Here is a 19,483-nt window from a genome sequence, read left to right as displayed (position 1 = left end):
TTGGTGGGCCCGACGCTCTTGCTGTTGCTGCGGCCTCGGTCCTTAGTCACAGACTCGTCGTGCTGCAGCTCTCGCCTCTCCATAGCAACCTGGAGTGTGTGGAGTCAGGTAAACACACCTCAGACATTATTTATTGTGATGTGCAGATCATTTACTGATGGTTATATTTTAACCACATTAGCTCGGCTTAAGTAATGAAATGTTATACATCAGAGGGGATCAGATTATGCAGCAGAGCTGTTAGTGCTGTTCCTACATCTTATGAGTTTTATCCCTCATCTAAAATCAGATTTTCACGAACAAAACAAACTTTAGCTGAGCTTAAACCACATGTCCTACATATCTAAAGTACCTTGATGTAATCCTGACTCCCTTGTTGACGCTCCCTGAGGTGAAGAGCAGGTCTTCTCCAGTATGAGAAACCAGGGAATCCTCTGAAGGCCGTGGGGGCTTTGGGGAAGGAGGTGCCTCAGAGTCCCAGAGGTTGGAGTTATAGTAAACACGCAGCTCTGTAGAGACTGTATCTGTGGATTATATGACCTTAGTTTTCCTTAACTACATCGATAAAGACACTTTAAACAACATCATGAGTGTAGAACTCTGTCAGTCCATGTTGCTGTAGCCCAACAGGTGATCCTCGTTAGGATGAGGCTCGTTAAGCAGAGAATGACATCAGCATCAGCCAGCTGGGTTAAACACTCACTGACCAAAGACTTTGAGAAGACAGTTTTCTCTTTGAAAGGTTTCATATGACTTTTCTTCTGTGCAGCATTTGTTGCGCTGTAGCCCAGTGTTCCCTGCTTAACCACAGGTTGAAACCACATATTTTTATTTTGTTCCCTGCGGACTCAAAGTTTTGTAACTTGTTGCTTTTGCATTATCTTACAGTTATCATGTTCGCTAGGACGTTGATTCTACAGATTCTGCATCAAGTCCGATGTGCTCGACCCTTCACCTGAAAGCCCCAGGTTTTGCAGACTTGTGATCATTCGTCTTGGATATCTCCAGGTCAGTCCTGATGTACCTGAGTGAAAGACAGGGTCAGTTGGTGTAACCAGTGTGTCTCTTAAAGAAAAATCTGATATTGTGCAAAAAAGTTACAACAAACTTGATTTTTACGGTTAACACTGCAAAAAATGAAATCTTATCAAGTGTTTTTTTTGTCTTGCTATACTTGATATGAGCCATACTCACCTGATCAGTCCAGAAAAAATGTCTTATTTTAAGTTATTTAAATACAAAATGAGGCCTGAATTGCCTGTAACAAGTAAAACAAATTTGCCAATGGTACAAGAAAAATTTGCTCCAAAAATTTGCTTAAACTAGAACAGTGTCAAAAAAGAAGTAACTTTTCTCTTGTTCCACTGGTAGATTTTTTTTTTACTTGTTCCAAGCAACTCAGACCTTATTTTTGTCTCTAAATAACTTAAAACAAGACAGTCTTCTGGACTGGTCAGATGAATATGGCTCATTTTTAGCCTTAAAAGACATTTTCTACAGAAAATAAGACAAAAATGCTTCATAAGATTTCAGTCTTTTGCAGTGTAGAAACTATACAAGTGTACTTATGAAATATGTTTATAATTATGAACAATAATCTCAAAATATTTTATTTCTAAACTTAATAAAATGGGTTTTGTTTACTAAACAAGACAGTATGCTGTAGCCATCAATGTTTTCTCTCTATTTCTGGGTCAGTGGGTTTAAAATCATCTTAAATGTAATTTTTACAGTGAAGAACACTGTATGGAAAGAGAGAAAAGTTACAGGCTGTTATCAAGACATTATTCTAGTTTTAAGAAAATTTTCTAGCCATTTTTTCTTGTTCCATTGGCAGATTTGTTTTACTTGTTCCAAGCAATTCAGACCTGATTTTTGTTCACAAATGACCAATTGAATGTGGCTCTTATCAAGTCTTACAAGACAACTTTTACTTAAAATAAGACAAAAACACTTGATTAGATTTAGTTGGTTTTTTTGCAGTGTAGGAAGGTGAATTATTTAATTTTTGTCATTAATAAGTTTAATGTACCTGATTCTTAAATTGGTTAAAATCAGTCTATGTCGTATAAAAGACTATGATAGAAACAGAAATGCAGATTACACATTCAAACAAACATCCAACACTTTTATTTGAACAATTTTAAAGCATATTTTGGATTTGGACATCATAACAACCCGTATTTGGTGCTGTCCAACCTGAAATTCTCCCATACTTCAAACTTCTTTTCTCTGTAACCTTTGCTGTCGTCAAGCTAATTCAGCGTAGCTTCCACAGCACATTAAGCCGGTGCACATCAGGTGCTACTTTGTTTTCGTTCCACGCAGATTGTGCCAAACATTATGTACCAGTTTCTCTATGAGAGCGACAGCAGGAACACTCAGCGTAGTAGAGTTTTTATGTTTAGAAAAGCAAGATTTACAGTGAAGCAGAGTGATTCTGCATCCTTAAATAAAGTGACTGCTCTGAAGTCTTGTTTTTAGACATCTCGCATCGCTAGATAGGGATATTACTCCGAAAGGGAGAAATCAGAAATGAAATCTGACTCAGACTTTTATTTTGACACATAGGAATCCTATTTCTGCTTTTTCATCACATGCAAACTCTTTAAATGACTTTGTCTTCCTGAAACTTTGCTCAATGGGCTCATGTCTGTCCCACAGTTGCAGAAACTTGCCCTGCTATCATCAGCATCCGCAGCCATTTTTTCATCACAGAGTGAAAAACCTCTTTTTTTAATGCAAAAAGCAGTCTGATTAGATTAGAGATTGTGTTTTTGTCATGAGGTGCTGTTAGTTGAAAAGTCAGTGGAGGTAAAATGAATATAATCCAGGCAGCAGAGAGATGAATCAGTGAAAATAATGTGGGAAACAACCTCATGATAAGAACACCAGTCACTCCTGTTTCTCTCTTCTTATGAAATTCCACCGACTTCTGCCGCCGAGACATGCATCTATTTAAAAAGTAGCTAATTTAATCTCAGGTCGATCAATCCACATGATGCAATTAGAGCAGGAAGGATGGCACTGAGCTTTTTTTCCACATCTAATCAGGATGGCAGGTATTAGGAGAGGCCTGATGCATCCTGAGATAAGGAGGAGAGGAAAGAGCTCCTTCTATTCCATCGTCAATAGAGCTGTTTGTTTCTCCAGCTCCGAGTCCCCTCCCGAGTGGGTTTCACACACTCACACACACACACAAAGAAGAGACGCTGCTTTACAAAGCCCTGTGATTACATAATCTCTAAAATGCCTCCAAATGATCAGCCTGGTGACGTGTCGGAGAATTGTTCTTGGAGTGATCACGGTGTCTTAAAGCTCCTGTAAGGGGTTTTTAACTGGGTGATGAAAAAAATGCATTACGTGGTGCTGTGACAGTCTCTGAGCACGTCTGACATCCTGAGGTTATGTCATAAGTGTCCAAGACGAACTCAGCTCAGAAAATAATCAGTTTGAAGTTGTTTTCTGGTTTCTTCTCTGTTTCTTTGTTTTTTTTAAACACGCTATGAGCTGGTTATTTCAGCATCCGTATGAAAATTTTATGTCTTGAAAAAAAGCAACAAGGAATCTTTTACCAGTCAAAGGAAATTTACGTAGCCAGAGACAGGAGGGTTTTCTTCTCTTGGATGTGAGATAAGATGTTCCGATGGAAATATTTCGCCGCACATTCAGATGCTAAGTGAGGAATCTGTCTTTGTTCCCGTGGTGTGAGGAATCTATTCATGTTTATGGAAACTAACCAGCGGACATCTATCAGCCTTCTGTGCTGTTTGACATGAACCAGTTGTACTTTTCCACCCATTAGTGATCAGAGAGTTACCTGGGATACAGAGTTAAACCACGAGCTTCACATGGAGACGGCGCGTTGGGGACAAAGACTCTGTATGATGCTAAATATAGCATCTTTTATTTATCTTATTTATATTATCTTAACCCTTACATACTACAGCCTGCACAGCATGGTTTCCTGTGAAGGTGTTAAGGCCCCACCTTGAACTCTGTGTATTTTTTAGGGGACACTGGCGACAAATATGGCCTGTACAGTTTCAAGATACCCTTAAACAACCACTCTCCTTGACCTGCGCTGGTAGATATAAAATCCATTTTTGAATATCAGGTCAAATATGATGGGAAACATTATGTAAGAGTTAAATTTATCATTTTGGAAAAACAAATTAATACATGCTTGGGCACAAAGGGAGCAAAAGTAGATTTATAAGCACCAAAATTGCTATCTTTTTGGATTGGACAGGTTTCGAGAGATGGAGGATGTTCAGGAGACTGGGAACCACGCATAGAAGCAGTACAACTATGTCTGTAACCTCTGTACATGAGGTGCATACTAGAGCTGCACGATTTGGGGAAAAGGTGCGATTTGCGATTAGGTGGACAATATTGCGATTGCGATTGTGCTTGCGATTTAATAAAAAAAGTTGTGTCATGATGAGTCTACAGACTTGCTTGGTTATCATGGAGAAAAATCTGAATTGCATGTGCTGACATTGCAATTGTGATTGCGATTGCGATTGCGATAATCGTGCAGCCCTAGTGCATACATGCAGACCTTAAGCTTTGTCAATTAAAAGTGTTTTTATAATGTTATTCCTAAAGATGATTCATTTGTCTGAAAACCTGAAATGAACAATAGTGCATTGAAACAGTGTTTATAATGCACACAGCATCAAAATGAAACTGATCTACTTCATGAAGCCGTCATATAACACTCTGCTTCTCTTGCAGTTTCTGTTGTTTTAAGACTCATTACACTTGGTTGTAAAGTTGCATTGCATTTTTTCTTTTCAGAGTAATCTTTGTATTTGGACTCTGTAATTATTTTTTTTTATGTCACCCAATTGGTAACTTCTTACAATTTTGCTTAGCAGACACTTTTGTCCAAAGTGACGGAAAACACTTACCATTTAGGGGTATGGTGACTCAGCTGTGTTTTTACTGTTTTTGTCCCTGTGTGTTTGGGGATCCTATGTGTAACTATGGTTGCATTGTTTACACATGAGATCAGCTGTTAACAGCCTGTAGCATATCGATGCTAACCGGTGCTAGGCCAGATGTTACCCATGAGCTGAGGAGAAGGAGGCGAGGATGATGTCATGACATCAACTTTCCATCCAAAGTTGTGGGGAATGAAAGATGAGAGAAGAGAGACATGGGTAATGTAGCTAACACCGGACACCAGAACCACACTGAAGGATTTGTTCACACGTGCTGTGTGTAGACTGGATATAGGAGAGTTAGACTGAGCAAACTGGTGTTTTTTACTGCGGTAACTCAGTAAACTCCCCCTTTGTGGGACGAATAAAAAAGTATCTTATCTCTAATCTAATTGTTTAAGCTCCTTCGTTGTGCAGAGGAACACCCTCCTGCTGCAGCTTCAGCGCTCCAACTCTCAGCTGTTTTTTTCCCCTGAACCTCCTCAGGCATGACTACATGTGATCACAGCTCTGACAGCGGAAACAGGGTCAAGCTTTTAGCGTAACGGCTGCATCCTTTTATTCTGATGAGAAATCCTATCTCACTCCCTCTGCGGTGGCTTCTACTTATCTGAAATGCGACACCGGCTCTGCATCTGGATCACACGGAGGGAAGATTGACAGCTGGCACAAAATTATTGCTCCTTTTGCAGGGTTTTTTTGGCTTTGGTGGTCTTGTGCATCTCAAAGAGAGACATGAAATCTAGAGTCTTGACAGATTTCACCGATGATAGATCTTGAAATAAAAAAGTTGCATGAGCTGAACTGTTGGAAAAAAAAACTGATCTGACAAATATTTTTCTTTTGCAGGTTCAGCGCCAAAAGCAAATGTCCTGTTTCTCTGTGCTAGATATTCTGTTACTCTCAGGATGAGTGTCACATTATCTGCTTGTTAAAGGCCTCGCTGGTTTTCCTACGATCAGGTGAAAGACGGATGAGGAGTTGTGTAATCTTCAAACCTGCTGAGTAAGCAGATACAGAGGATGATGGGATGATCTGAGCAGAAAAAAGACTTCAGGTTGGTCCTGAGCTTGCATAAGGACAGCCGACCTTTGACCTCTTGATGCTTCAGTTGTTTCGACCTCCCTGATCTGAGTCGTGATGTTTTTGTGTGATCATGGGAGTTCGTAACTCAGGTCACAGTCAAGCTTTGTCCACATGACCCAGGAGGATTCTCAAAGTGCAGCTTCAGATCTTTCTCTTTGGTCAGGTGTTCAGGTGATGCATTGCTTTCTTTTCTACCCTCCTGTTTTTATCTTATATTTATATTTCTATCAGGCATTAGTCTGATAGACCATTCTCTTTAAGTGTTGCAGGATTTCTGCTCCGTCACAATCAGGACAATCACAGGAACTCCGGGGCATCTTTCCTCTTTGACCTCCACATAAAACACCTCGACATACAGAGGATGAAACCTTTTCTTTCATGCTCCGTGATGGGGTTGAACGTTCGTCCTTGGCAGTTGTCCTGCCCTTCCTGCGGCTGCGGTCGAAACACTCCCTGCTCCTCTGGAATCTGAGCAGCGGTCATCGCAGCCTAAAAACAGCACCGGACCCTCCAACAGTGATTGTCTCCCGTCTGTCACACCCTTTTTCCACCCTCACATTCATACACACACATATACACACAGCTGTTTCACACAGGCGACATGACAGCTGGGATCGGGCACGTTACTGGGGTCAGAGTGGAAGACGTGTGGGAAAGCCCGAGGAGGACGGTCTGGAAGTGACGGAGATCACAGAATCTGTCAGCTATTAAAAACTATAGATGATAATTATAGTATGTTCATTCTCTTCTCAGATTCTCTTTCTGTTTCTGATTCTCTGAGGGGTAATCAGCAGTTACACAACAGCTCTTCGCATGTGCAGGAGCACATTTTGTTTATTTTTGTAACTGTAAAACATCTGTCAGCCTCTGCTTTGTGTTATTCTTTGAAATAATTATTGATCGGAAAGCAATCCCATCATTTTTCTTTGGGTTAATAACCAGCAGAAAAAAAGTGAATTACTGACTGGAAGTTAACAAATTAAACTCTTTTTTTTTTTTTTTTTAAATTCTATTTCTACATCACCAAAACACTTCACATGATCTTTATTAGCAAACCAAAGTGCTCAGTTAAAAAAAACATGCACATCTACAATCTGCATTGTTACTAGCTTTATCTGCTGCAGGGAGATCATTTGTGATTGTAAAAGTTGGTCTGTTGCTTTTGTTGCTTTTTGGATTTTTTTTTTATTATTATTTTAATTTTTTTAACTGATATTTTAGTCCAAAATTTAGTCAAGACAATTAATTGGATTTTCTGGATTTTCATAATACTCCTTGCAACTGTTACCCTCACTTTATCATTACCTAAAAAAAAAAAAAAAAAAAAAAATTAATTAAAAAAAAAAAGTTTAAAAAAAGAATAAAAAATTAAAAAGGAAAAATTAAAAAAGAAAAATTAAAAAAAGAAAAAAGGAATGTATTATCAAACATATACATAGATAAATAAAATAAAAAGCCTTTTTGAATTCATTTACTCTATTAAAAGGACAATTAGCCAAGTTAAGCAACACTTCAATTCTGATTGTTTTGTTAGAAAAATGTCAGAAATCAAAAGTAAAAGAAAAAAAAAAGAAAAAAAAATGTCAAAAATCAATAATGTTGCGACTTAAAAAAAGCTTCTTCTAGGTAGAAATATTTTCATCTCCCAGAAATGAAATCTATAAATCGAATCTGAAGAATACTTAGTTTATTTTATGACTTTTATCGCCCTGCAGCATCAAACATGTAGATAAGAGAAGAAGAATTAATCCACTAAACTTAAAATGCTTAAATGTCCAGATTAAAATTTTAAAAAGTTGCATTAAAGCACATTTTCCTTAGTTTTAATGATCAGTTTCTGCATTCTCAGCCCCTCTGCTCCTGTGTGAGTTTCTGTTTTCATCTGGTCACTCTCACCTTCCTTGGGACCGTTCGGGGCCTTGGATGTTTCCATGCAGGACAGCTGTGAGCTAATTTTACCGAGGGACTTCCTAACTTCAGGAAAAAGATAGAGGGAAGGGCCCGATTCAGATCCTCCTGCACACTTCCTGTAATAGCGTCCCTCGGTGACAAAAGAAAAACACGGGGTAAAAACAGAGGCAGGAGCAGACGGCCGGGGTCACACGGGGCAGAGGAGGGTCAGCGTTTGTTTTATCATTATTCTTGATTTTTATATAAAGTCTGCAGACGCTCTGCAAGACGAAGAGCATGAAGAGCTGCTGTCAGGCTCTGTGCACCTGTCTGACGCACATTCCTGCACACACACACACTTTAACAGCCTGCACAGAGCTCACGGTAGATTTCACCACAGCTGCTGATATGACGCACAACTGTGCTGCAGCTTTAGGATAAATATATGCATCAGAGTGTGTATCTGAGGTGCTGTTATATAAGCTGTGCCTGATCTGAGGTCTGAGTGTTTAAAGGGCAATTATTCCAACCCTGCTGTGTGTCTGCACAGTATACAGAGTCTAAACTCTGCCCTGTACAGCAGAAACAGGTGCTGTGAACTCTGACAGACTCCCTCCAGCTTTCACCTCACACAGCAGCCTCTGAGTGAAACTGGTCTCTCAGCGTGACTCTTTATGGTGACAGATATAGATGAATTGTGTGAACGAGGTGCTCCAGGTCGCTCTGGGGACACCCTTGAGGGGTGTCGTGGTGCAGCCTGTGACGTGTTGTCCGGTGGGGAAACAATAGGTGGAACCAGCTGCTGTGGGAGTGGGTGTGAGTCAGTGGAGGAGCTGTTTACAGGAGGCCGGACATCGGCCCACGATGGCTCTCCCACAGTTTATCACAGCATGGCCCGTAGAGCTGCAGACCTCTGTGTGTGTGTGTGTGTGTGTGTGTGTGTGTGTGAGTTTGTGCGTGTGTGTTCAGCCTTCATCACAAGGACTGCTGCAAGGTCTCCATATGACACTCTGAATACAATGAAGCTTATCTTTGATCGATAGGAGGAACATATAGGAGCTGCTGAGTTTCAGGTCAGAGAGTCAAGGTGCACCGAGGCAGTGTGAACTCCAAGAACCCTCAGACTGAAATGTACCACACTGAAACAAAAAAAAATCATGCAGATTTAATTCGCAGCCAATGGAGAATGCTGGAGTTTTAAATTCAAATTCTAAAAACTTAATTATCCCCAAGGGGCAATTGAAGGTATGAAGAACAGAAAACAACATAAACAACTGAAGTCAAAGATGAGAAAACAAACAGCAGAGACTTAAATGTTGCACATCAAAGGGACTGTGAGGGGTTTCTGTGTAATCTTGAATCTCTGCTAAAAACGATTTCTGAGATTATTTTGTAGTGTTGGTGGACACAGGAGCCTAACTGTCAGACAGAAAAAGGACAGAAGAGCAGAAGAGAAAAAAAACAAAACAGGAGAGAGATAGAGCACAAGCTAAATGCTAAAACACGAGCTAGACTGTTTGTGATAATGCTCATTACATGGCACTGGTGAGACATAACCAGGACTCACTCACATGAGATGTCTTAGATCCCAAAGTTTGCTTGTTGTCACGTTTCAAACCGTAGCAGTACATAACTGTTGATAAATACCTTACCTTAGCACATTGTATCCTGTAAAAAGTTATCTTAAATAAAGAAAAAGTTTCAATCTGATCTCCATTTAATTCTGAAACAAACACACGCCTGGTTAAAAGTCACATACCTCCTACCTCAGTGGTAGGAATTTCTCTGTTGCTGCTGGTCCTTATACCTCTGATTCAGTCCCTTTGTCATGTGGTGTGCCTCAAGGATCAGTATTGGGCCCAATTCTGTTTTCTTTGTATATGCTCCCTCTCAGCACTATTATCAACAGGTTTAATAGCATTTCTTATCACATGTATGCAGACGATGTTCAGTTGTATTATTCTTTTAATCCAGACAGTAATGACAACCTTAACATACTGCATGACTGTCTGTTCGCAATCAATGACTGGTTAAGCAATAATTTCCTTCAACTTAACGCTTCCAAAACTGAGGTCTTGATTGTCGCTCCTGAAGGTACTGCCGGTAAGATTGCTAAGCGTATTGGTTCTTTGGAATCTAATGTCTGCTCTAACCTGAAAAATCTTGGTGTTATTTTTGACCAGGCCATGCTCTTTGATAAACACATTCTGGCCTTGACCCGCACATGTTTTTTCCATCTGAGGAATATCTCAAAACTGAGATCCATTGTTTCTCATAGAGAACTTGAAATGATAATTCATGCCTTTGTGTCATCACGCCTGGACTATTGTAACTCTCTCTTTCTGTGCCTGAACAAATCTTCTATTGATCGTCTCCAGATTATTCAGAATGCTGCTGCAAGGCTTCTGACAAAAAAATCAAAATATTGTCACATTACCCCTGTACTGGCATCCCTACACTGGCTTCCAGTAAGATTCAGGATCCAGTTTAAGGTGCTGGTTTTAACTTTTAGAGCTCTACGGGGTCAGGCTCCTGAGTATTTGTGTGAGCTGCTTCAGGTGTATGTTCCTGGCAGGTCACTCAGGTCTGCAGGTCACAAACTTTTAATTGTTCCCCATACTAGTTTTAAGACCCGGGGAGACCGAGCCTTTGAGTCTGTTGCACCTAGATGGTGGAACGCTCTCCCCCAGACCCTGAGGGATGCTACATCCATTGCTAATTTCAAAAAGCAACTTAAAACCCACCTGTTCAGGCTAGCGTTCCTTGACCATGTTGAATAATTTGCTGATCATGATCTTTTATGAATCTGTGTTTTTCTCTGTGGTTTTCTATTTGTTGTTTGTGGAAACGACTGATGTTTGAATTCTGTGAAGCACTTTGTGAGTTTTCTCTGTGAAAGGTGCTATATAAATAAACATTATTATTATTATTATTACATCTTCACGACAGTGTGTGTGAGACTCCAGGCCAGAAGATGGCAGTATAATTAAAACAGATCATCCTCATAGCATCTTAAAATTTAGTCTACTGTTTAAGATACTAAAATAGGAAATCTGGGAAAATAAAAATAGAAAACAAATTGTTAAGATACTAAAATGCTTAAAGAAAGACTGAAATACCAAGTAATAAAACGCAAACTAAATACTGAAAAAAAGTTAAGAGTCACAGCCTAGCAGAGTGGCACTAATAATAATAACAAACTTTATTTATATAGCACTTTTCAAAACAGATTTACTAAATGCTTTACATTATAAAAACAAACAGTAAAAAGAAACAAAAGAGAAAAAGTAAAAGAGAGGTAATACAGAAATGTGAGGAAAAATACAGAAATATAAAAAAGGCAAAGAACAACCACCAAATAAGAAAATGAATACATCTGTTAAAAAATAAAATAAAATAAAATAAAATAAAATAATAAAGGATAAAGGGTTTAAAATCCTGCCCACGATGCTGTGCAAGAAAACAGATAAAAATGAAATTTTAAAAAATGAAAGCAGCATTTTGAAAATTAAAACACGCCCAGCTAAAACACAACTTTGCAGGCCAATAACTGTTAAAAAAAAGAAAAAACAATAAAGCTGCTCTACAAACTGGTCGTGATCCCACATGCAGTGACTTGGAACTGGTGCAGGACGCGGCTACTGGAGTTTGAAACAGACTAACATTTTCTGACCAACATTTTTATCCTTCATCCTCTAAAGCCAGAACTCTTAAGTTACATTCCCTTCAGAGGACAAACTGTTCCTCTTTGGTGACTTTCCTCACACAGATGTTACAGTAAACTCTTTATAAAGTCATTTCTTACTCAATCTGGGTCAAACCTCCTCCAATGCAACAGCAGAAGTGACATTTCTCTGCAGTTTTCTGCAGCCTCCAAGAATTCAAAGCATTTCTCCTACCAGACCTCATGATTCATGTCTGTCCTTCTGAACTCAGCCTGTGTTTGTGTGTGTTTGAGTGTGTGTACAGTCTGCAGATCAGCAGCTGTCCCTGTTTCATGACAGGTAAATATTGTGTTTCACCTTCCTGTCTGAGGGTCGCTTCAAATATAGTATCTCCTAAACACAGGGGTTTTCAGCGGAGAGTAAACAGCTCATGCCGCAGATGCTCCGGCTCTGGTTTCTCCCGTTTGGGTCCCCTCCTCACCTATTAACGGACTCATGCACATTAAACACCTCTTACGGGAATAATGAAGTATTTGCACCTCTTGTTGCAGTTTTCCACGTCTGTAATAACTTTCACACTGAAGGGGGGCGGGAGTGAGAGTTTTTCCATCTCAGTCATCAGTGATTATTAGGGGAAGTCAGATTAGTCAGAATGACATTTCAATCACACGGAGGATTAGAAGCACGGGTTAAAGCGAGGGCTGTTTCCAGGCGTAAAACAAAGTGCTGAGTCATCAAATTGTAGGTGAAACTAAATGAGGAGTCCCAAGTCCCTCCATCCTCATTATCAAGGCCAGATTAATGGTTAATCTCAAGAAATCAGTTTTTTTTCACTGGATGCAAAAATGAGGAAAAACTCATGATGCTGCAGTTTTCTTCCGTCATCAAACCCATGACATCCATCTCTTTAATCCTCCACTAACATTAAATTTAACACCCTGGAATGATGTTGTGGTAAGGCTCCCGGTCTTACTGCTGCATTAAACTCCATCCATCAAGATCAAGCTGTCCCTCCTCGCTGCTATTATCAGAGACAAACAAAGATAGATGCTCTGCCCCCCAGGTCGCATTGGTCACTGCGTAGATATTGTGTTAATCTAAATTTACCCCCAATGCTTCTATTTTCTCTTTAACACGGGGAAATCCATCTGCAATCAGGGGATGGGATCTGAAAAAATACACTATCTCTAGTCTCCCTTTATCCATTCAGCAACTGCTCTTTGATGTCTCAATTTTACCCTGAGCCCCCGGCCAATTGTGTTGTGAGGTCTTGAATTACACAGAGGAAGACGGAGTGGAAAGAAAGACGGGCAGGAGACATTTGATACAATGGAAGCACAAGGGGAGAAACTGAGAGAGGCTGCCAACATCTCTGCTCCGTGTCCCCCTCCTCACCCACGGTTCACGATATTCAAGTTTGAGGCCTTTGGAGAGCGTGCATCTTCTGATGTCTTCAGTTTTTGGTCCTGAGAGAAGCTCATGTCTCTGTTTTTTGTATCTTTACTTGTCAAAACTTTGCATATTGCATTTATTTTAGGTAAAAGTAATGATGCAAAAAGCTTTTAGTGTCACAGAGCTTCTTCTTTCTCCATGCACATGAAAGTTTTCACTGTTTTGATGTTGTTCAAACAAACTCCTGACCCAAACAGTCGCAGGTGGTCCCCTGTCCAGGTCAGGAGTCCAGTCATGTTTCTAAATCAAGCAGCAGCATGTGCAGGAAACCCGTGCATGTGTGTGTGTGTGTGTGTTAAGGGAACGTGACATCTTTAAGTTCAGCCTCTGTTTACTGTTTACACTCTGAAAGAGTTTCGCGGAGGCTGTCGACCCACTTTCAGCAACAAGGTCCTGGAGCTTGACCCCAATAACAGGCACTTTAAATACAGACGCTTTGTTGTTACCGGGTAGAATATGTGGTCCAAACAGCACCAAGGCATCGTGACGAATAGTTTGACTGTGGAGCTAATCCTCCGCCCCTACAACGGCCCTGAACCTGTAAGACCACGGGGCAGCGGCTGTGAGGTGGTGGGTGTGGATTTGGATCAAGTTGTGTCTGTAAATTGATGGTGTGAAGGTTAGCGCTGATGGAGACGATACCAGCTCTGCTGTATTAAAGCAGCATTAACATCAGATATATCTGATACAGAACAGACAGTAGACTGTGTGCTGTACAGGCCATACATAGCAGAGATTAAATGTGCATATAGGATATTTAGCACGTATGTATGCTCTAATATTAGCGCTTGCAGCTTGAGATGCTAACTGCTGAGCTGTTATGGCCGAAATATGCAAATTCTGCCACAAGAAAAGTTGAATGAGATGCAGCGAAATTAAGCAAAACACTTCTAATAAACCATTTTTAAAAGATTCTTTTGGACGGATTAAGTGTCACAAATGGGCTTTAATGAGCAGTACAGGGCCCGTCCTATTCACCAAAGGTCTGTTAGTAAAAAAATTAGTTTGGATTTAGTTGATCTATTTTTGTTTTTATTTTTTTCAATTTCTTTTTTTATTTATTTATTTTTTTAATTTATGGTTCTTTGATTATCAAAAAATCAATAAATAAATGTCACTTTTCATTGCTCTTGTTTTATTTTATTTATTTTTATTATTTTTTATTTTATTTTCTAATTTCTTTTTTATTATTATTATTTCTTTTAATTTATGGTTCTTGGATTATAAAAAAAATTATCACTCATTTTTTATTGCTCTAGTTTTATTTAATTTATTTTTTATTATTATTATATTTTTAATTTCTATTTATTTCTTTTTTAAATTTATGGTTCTTTGATTATCAAAAAAAACTCTCACTTTTCATTGCTATTGTTTTAATTAAATTATTTTCATTATTTTTTATTTCTTTTTTTATTTTAATTATGGTTCTTTGATTATCAAAAAAAATCAAAACTCACTTTTCATTGATCTTATTCTATTTTATTTATTCGTTTTTTGTTTTTTGTTTATTTTTTCAATGATAAAATGATGTTATTCATTGATCATCCATGCTATTTATCTGTGCCAGAGCCATCTTAACACCATCACTGGCCCCCTGGCAAATCAGTACATTGGGGCCACTTGGGTGCTGACTTTTGTCAAAATCAAAATGAAATAAAATGAAATTTAAAAAAATGAAATAAAAATCTTTTTCAAAGATCTCTTAGCCCCCCTAAATTTGAGGGGGCCTGCAGGCTCCGGGCAACCGCCCACTGTGCCAGCTTGTTAAGACTGCTCTGATCTATACGAGTTTTTTGGGGATGCAAATTCTCTGAAATACTGAACCAAATGAGAGTAATGAATACCAACTTAACCAAACAAATTTTCTGACTAACAGGCCTTCAGACCACAAGATAGGCTCCAAACTTTTTTGACTGAAGCAGCAGGCCTTGACTAACATGGCCCCTATATTTTATGTTTTTGTCTCTAAGCAAAGAAAGTTTATGAGGATACAGTATGTTATTTGTTCAATGCATAGTTTAGATTAAATGCATAGCAGAAAAAAAGTGTTTCCGAGATATTCTGCAACTATTTTGTATTCTGCAGAGTTGATTCCTCTGCAGGAGAGAGTTCAAATCTCTACAGTCAAATCTACTCTGCACCTCTTCACTCCTGTGTCGTCTCATAGAGCATGTGGACTGGGATGCATGTTGCTCTTTTTGTAATCTCAGACAGCTGCAGCATCCAGCGTCTCCCTGGTTGATATCCACTGATGTAGAAGCGATGACAGACAGAAAGAGTGAACCTGCTCTCTCTCCTCTTCCTCTCTTTAGGGTGGGTTAAGGTGAGAGCGAGACAGGATGGTTGGTAACAGCTGAACGTGTCAGTGCTGGGGTTTTGGCACAGGTGGGGCACATGTTTGGCATCTGGTCACATCACGTAGGCACAAAGGGGGCACCTACTCACGCTGGGTCCTAACAAACAAGCCTGGACATACAAGACACTCAAGAAGAGGAGAGCTCAGGATGTTGGACGTTTTAAAAACACGTTTTTCAGTCCATTAAAAAAGATCCCTGTCTTCAAAATGCCTACATGTTTTTGCAGAATTCTAAATCAATTTTCTTTCATCTTCTTGTTTAGTCCACTTTTACTACAATAAGTTTCAGTGACTCACAAATCAGGAACCTCTGCACAGAGGCTCTTTTGCAGTTGCGTCATTGTCACGTTTGATTCTCAGAATGCAGTTGCATACTCTTTTGCTGGTAAATCATTAGCTTGTGTATTACTAGGAGGAATTTGTAGACATTTTCCCCATTAGTGAGCAGAAAAAGGCGAAAATTGGAGGGAAAAGAGAAGCAACACTTTGCCTAATCTTTTGTCTGCTCTCAGCCTGAGGTTCTAAGAACCCAATTATTTTTAACGACATTTCCTTTACATGGAAAAGTGTCCACTTCTTCGTTTTGTGTTTGGAAGTTGCACAAATCTCTTAGAAAATGAGAAAAAAAAAATCTCCTCTCATGCATTTTCCACTCTGCTCAATCAGGTCTCCTTTTATTGAATGTGCATGTGAAGTTTGAGGAAACTTGATGCAAATACAGTGTTTAGCCCATCCTGCTCCACTTATAATAATGTGAAAAGCCTCATCAGAGCTCCATCGAGCAACTGGAGGAGGAGGCTCAGGTGTGCACAAACAAGCAGCTTTAAATCCCTCTACATCACAGATCTTACCTTCTCTTAAATCCCGATGTTCACTTGAGTTTCAGAGAAACTGGAGGGGCCCCAATGTGTGTGTGAGAGAGTGTGTGGTGTGTGAGTGCAGGAATGTGCCACAGCCAAAATGAAAAACATGAATTTTCCATTGATTTGCTCTATAGGAGGAGCTCGCTGTATAGAGGAGGCAGGCAGCCTTCTGGGGAGTGGAGTGTGTTTCCTGAGGGCAGCGTATAGTTTCCACCTGTGTTTGGTTGTGGGCAGGTTCACATGTCGGGAGCTTTACGGTCTCAGCCCCCTCCTCTCCCTCTCTGGGCTTGTTTTGTGGTGTTGAAGCCGCAGCAGGAAGCATTTGTTGTGCACAGGATGCCCCCTGAACGCAGCGCTCCCACACAGCTAATAACTTTAACACTTCTTCTTCCCTTTCTGCCGCACACAAACTGCTCACTTCCTCTTTGGCGCTCATTTCCTGTGTGTTCATCAGGACAGTGTTCACTCTGAGTAAATGTGTAAGTGTGTGTGTGGGGGGGGGTTGCAGAAATACTACACTTATGCAAGCACAGTGTCCCCTGGGAGGTGGATGGATTTTCCAACTGAGCTCTGTTCTTATTTCCAAAACGTCCATTTGACTTTTCACCCTCATAAAACAGAATAATACCTCACGTTGTCCTTATCTACACCTCCTTTCCTGTTTTTGGCACATCATAACAATCCTATTATTTATCACAGCCCTATTCTCTGACAGCAAATGACCAACATGTGCATCAACCTGCGGCAGATCAACAAGAACGATATGTTGCATTTGTGCAAAGCATCATTGAGTCATTCCACGAGAATAGCTAAAATTTTACCTTGACTTTTCCATATTTCTCACCCCAGCATTAAGGACATTTTAAACTATCAGAAAAACATACTTTCCCATCTCTCACATTATTTTTCTTTTATCATTGGTCATTCTTTCAACCCTGTTATGGACACATTGGAAGCTCTCTGAATATTGTCATCAAATGTATTTCCAAAGAAAGCAATACTTTTTTTTTATTCAATTATTCTAAATACAAAAATGACATAAAATCTTATATTTTTTGTTATCTTAAAGCCTGAAATATACCTGTATGTAAAAATCACTCTTTTGATTTTTCATAAAAACTTTAGTTAAACTGAAGAATTGTAATCAGGATAAATGATCTTGTGATTTCTCTCAAAATTTTGAACAAAAACCAACAAATGTTAAATTATTTTATTTACATTTTTGAAAAATAATGTAAAAAATTTAGACGTAACAGGGGTGAGACTAGGATAACAGCGTGGAAGAGACATTTACAGCTTTACAATAACAGTTGATTTTTACTGTCACACACTTAACAGGAATTTCTATCATTATAATAATAATAATAATAATAATAATAATAATAATAATAATAATACTAAAAATAAATAAATAATAATAATAGTAATAATAATAATAATAATAATAATAATAATAATAATAATAATAATAATAATAATAATTCATTTTATTTAAAAGCGCCTTTCAAGACACCAAATGACGCAAAGCAAGATTAAAACAACAACCAAAGTAAAATCAACAACATAATATAAAATCAGCAATAATAATAAAATCAACAATAGAATAGCACAACAGATAAGGACTGGTATGGGGAGAGGAGGTAAGTTATTGTCAGGTGGGGTACACAGTCCTGAACAGGTGGGTTTTGAGTCTGGACTTGAAACGAGACAGGGGGGTCAGGTTTCGGAGGTCTGGAGGAAGGGAGTTCCAGAGCTGGGGAGCAGAGCGACTGAAGGCCCTGCTCCCCATGGTGCTGAGGCGGACAGAGGGCACAGTGAGGTGGGTGGAGGAGGAGGATCTGAGGGAGTGGGCTGGAATAGCAGTGTTGAGGAAGTCAGAAAAATATGGAGGGGCGAGGTTGTGGATGGCTTTGAAAGTACACAGAAGGATCAGCTATCAGGATTATATTAGCATTATTTTTCATTATACAACCACAAGAAGGACAATGGATAAAAATTTGCACTTGATTAAAAATAACTACAGCAACATATTAATCCAGCTTGTCCCCTGATGCCAATCAACTTGTGCCAGAAATCTGAGTATCCTGATTGATGACCAGCTGAGCTTGAAGGTTCATGTGGCCTTGATTGCTCAATCCTGTCGATATGCCCTGTATGCCGCTGAGACGACTTTTCTATGACAGGAGCAAGTTCCCTGAAAATGCAAATTTTACTTCTAACAGAGCTGCCAAATCTCTGTCAATTTATCAACAAACTTGTGCTTACGTCCCATTTTCTGCAGCTCTGTCTGCTCAGTGTGTGTTTTATGATGTTGCGTCAAAGTCCTTCTGGTAGGGAAAATTAGTTTTTTAAAAGTGCAAACTTCATGCTCTAAAGATTGTTTTTGAACAAGCAGCACAGCTTAATGATTGTGATTTCCATCTCTGTGTTCTCAGTCAACTCCTTTCTTCTCTGTAATCTGCAAAACGCTCAAGAGCGAATAACCGTACCAGGAAGCGTCGTAGCTAATGAACTTGATTTTATCATGGTTATATTCTGGGCTTGTCCATGAGTCCAGGGAATTTCCACTTTCAAAACTTCCCAAAAGAGAGTAGCATCACGCTACGAGAAACAAAACTGAGTCACAGTCAGCAGATTTATTTTCAGATTACAGCCCAGACTGACGTGTTAAAACTGTCACGTTTTCATTCATATCAACAGGATCTGATGAACCACATTCCCACGGCCGGCTGAGGAAAAAGATGAATGAATGGGAAATCAGTGTGTAAGTGTGTGTGAGTGTGTGTCAGCAGCATGAAGATGAGCTGAGCCCAGAAAGAAGGAAGCACCCCATCCTCACACAGGCCTGATTCATCTCTCTCCCACTTTCTTTCTCCACAGAGGAGCAGGAAGAGCAGCATAAACAGTCATGGGAGGGGGTGAGGAGGGGCGAGGAGGGGGTGTGCAGGATGTTGTTGGAGTTTCAGATCCTGTTTTTTTCCCGTTTCCCAAGACGCTACGCTAACACAGGTGCACAAGCAACCCTCCACCACCACCATCCTCCTCCTCCTCCTCCTCCTTCCAACTACACACAAACCCTCTAAAAGCCAAGCCCCGCCCCCTCTCTGACCAAATAAGTACAGCCCTTCCCCTCAAAAAGCCTGTCATTGTTATGCTGAGACCTTGAATTGTGTCTTGAACTGTAAAACTTTCAAGTCTTCTGTAGCTTGCATAAAAACCTAA

The 19,483-nt window shown here is 39.6% G+C and overlaps 1 long non-coding RNA gene across 1 annotated transcript; it reads left to right on the top strand.

Moving 5' to 3' along the window:
* Positions 1–715: 715 nt before the first annotated feature.
* On the top strand, positions 716–19,084 carry LOC141785547 (uncharacterized). Its single transcript, XR_012597534.1, has 3 exons — positions 716–811; positions 921–1,008; positions 18,962–19,084. It is a non-coding gene; the product is annotated as an uncharacterized LOC141785547 (long non-coding RNA).
* Positions 19,085–19,483: the final 399 nt, after the last annotated feature.

The sequence above is a fragment of the Halichoeres trimaculatus genome, unplaced genomic scaffold (assembly GCF_033239565.1).
Source record: "Halichoeres trimaculatus isolate MK-OKI-2021-1 unplaced genomic scaffold, fHalTri1.1 fHalTri1_scaffold_23, whole genome shotgun sequence".
In the NCBI taxonomy this organism is placed as follows: domain Eukaryota; kingdom Metazoa; phylum Chordata; class Actinopteri; order Labriformes; family Labridae; genus Halichoeres; species Halichoeres trimaculatus.
Note: the sequence above shows the minus strand (reverse complement) of the source record. Positions and strands in the feature narration are given on the sequence as shown.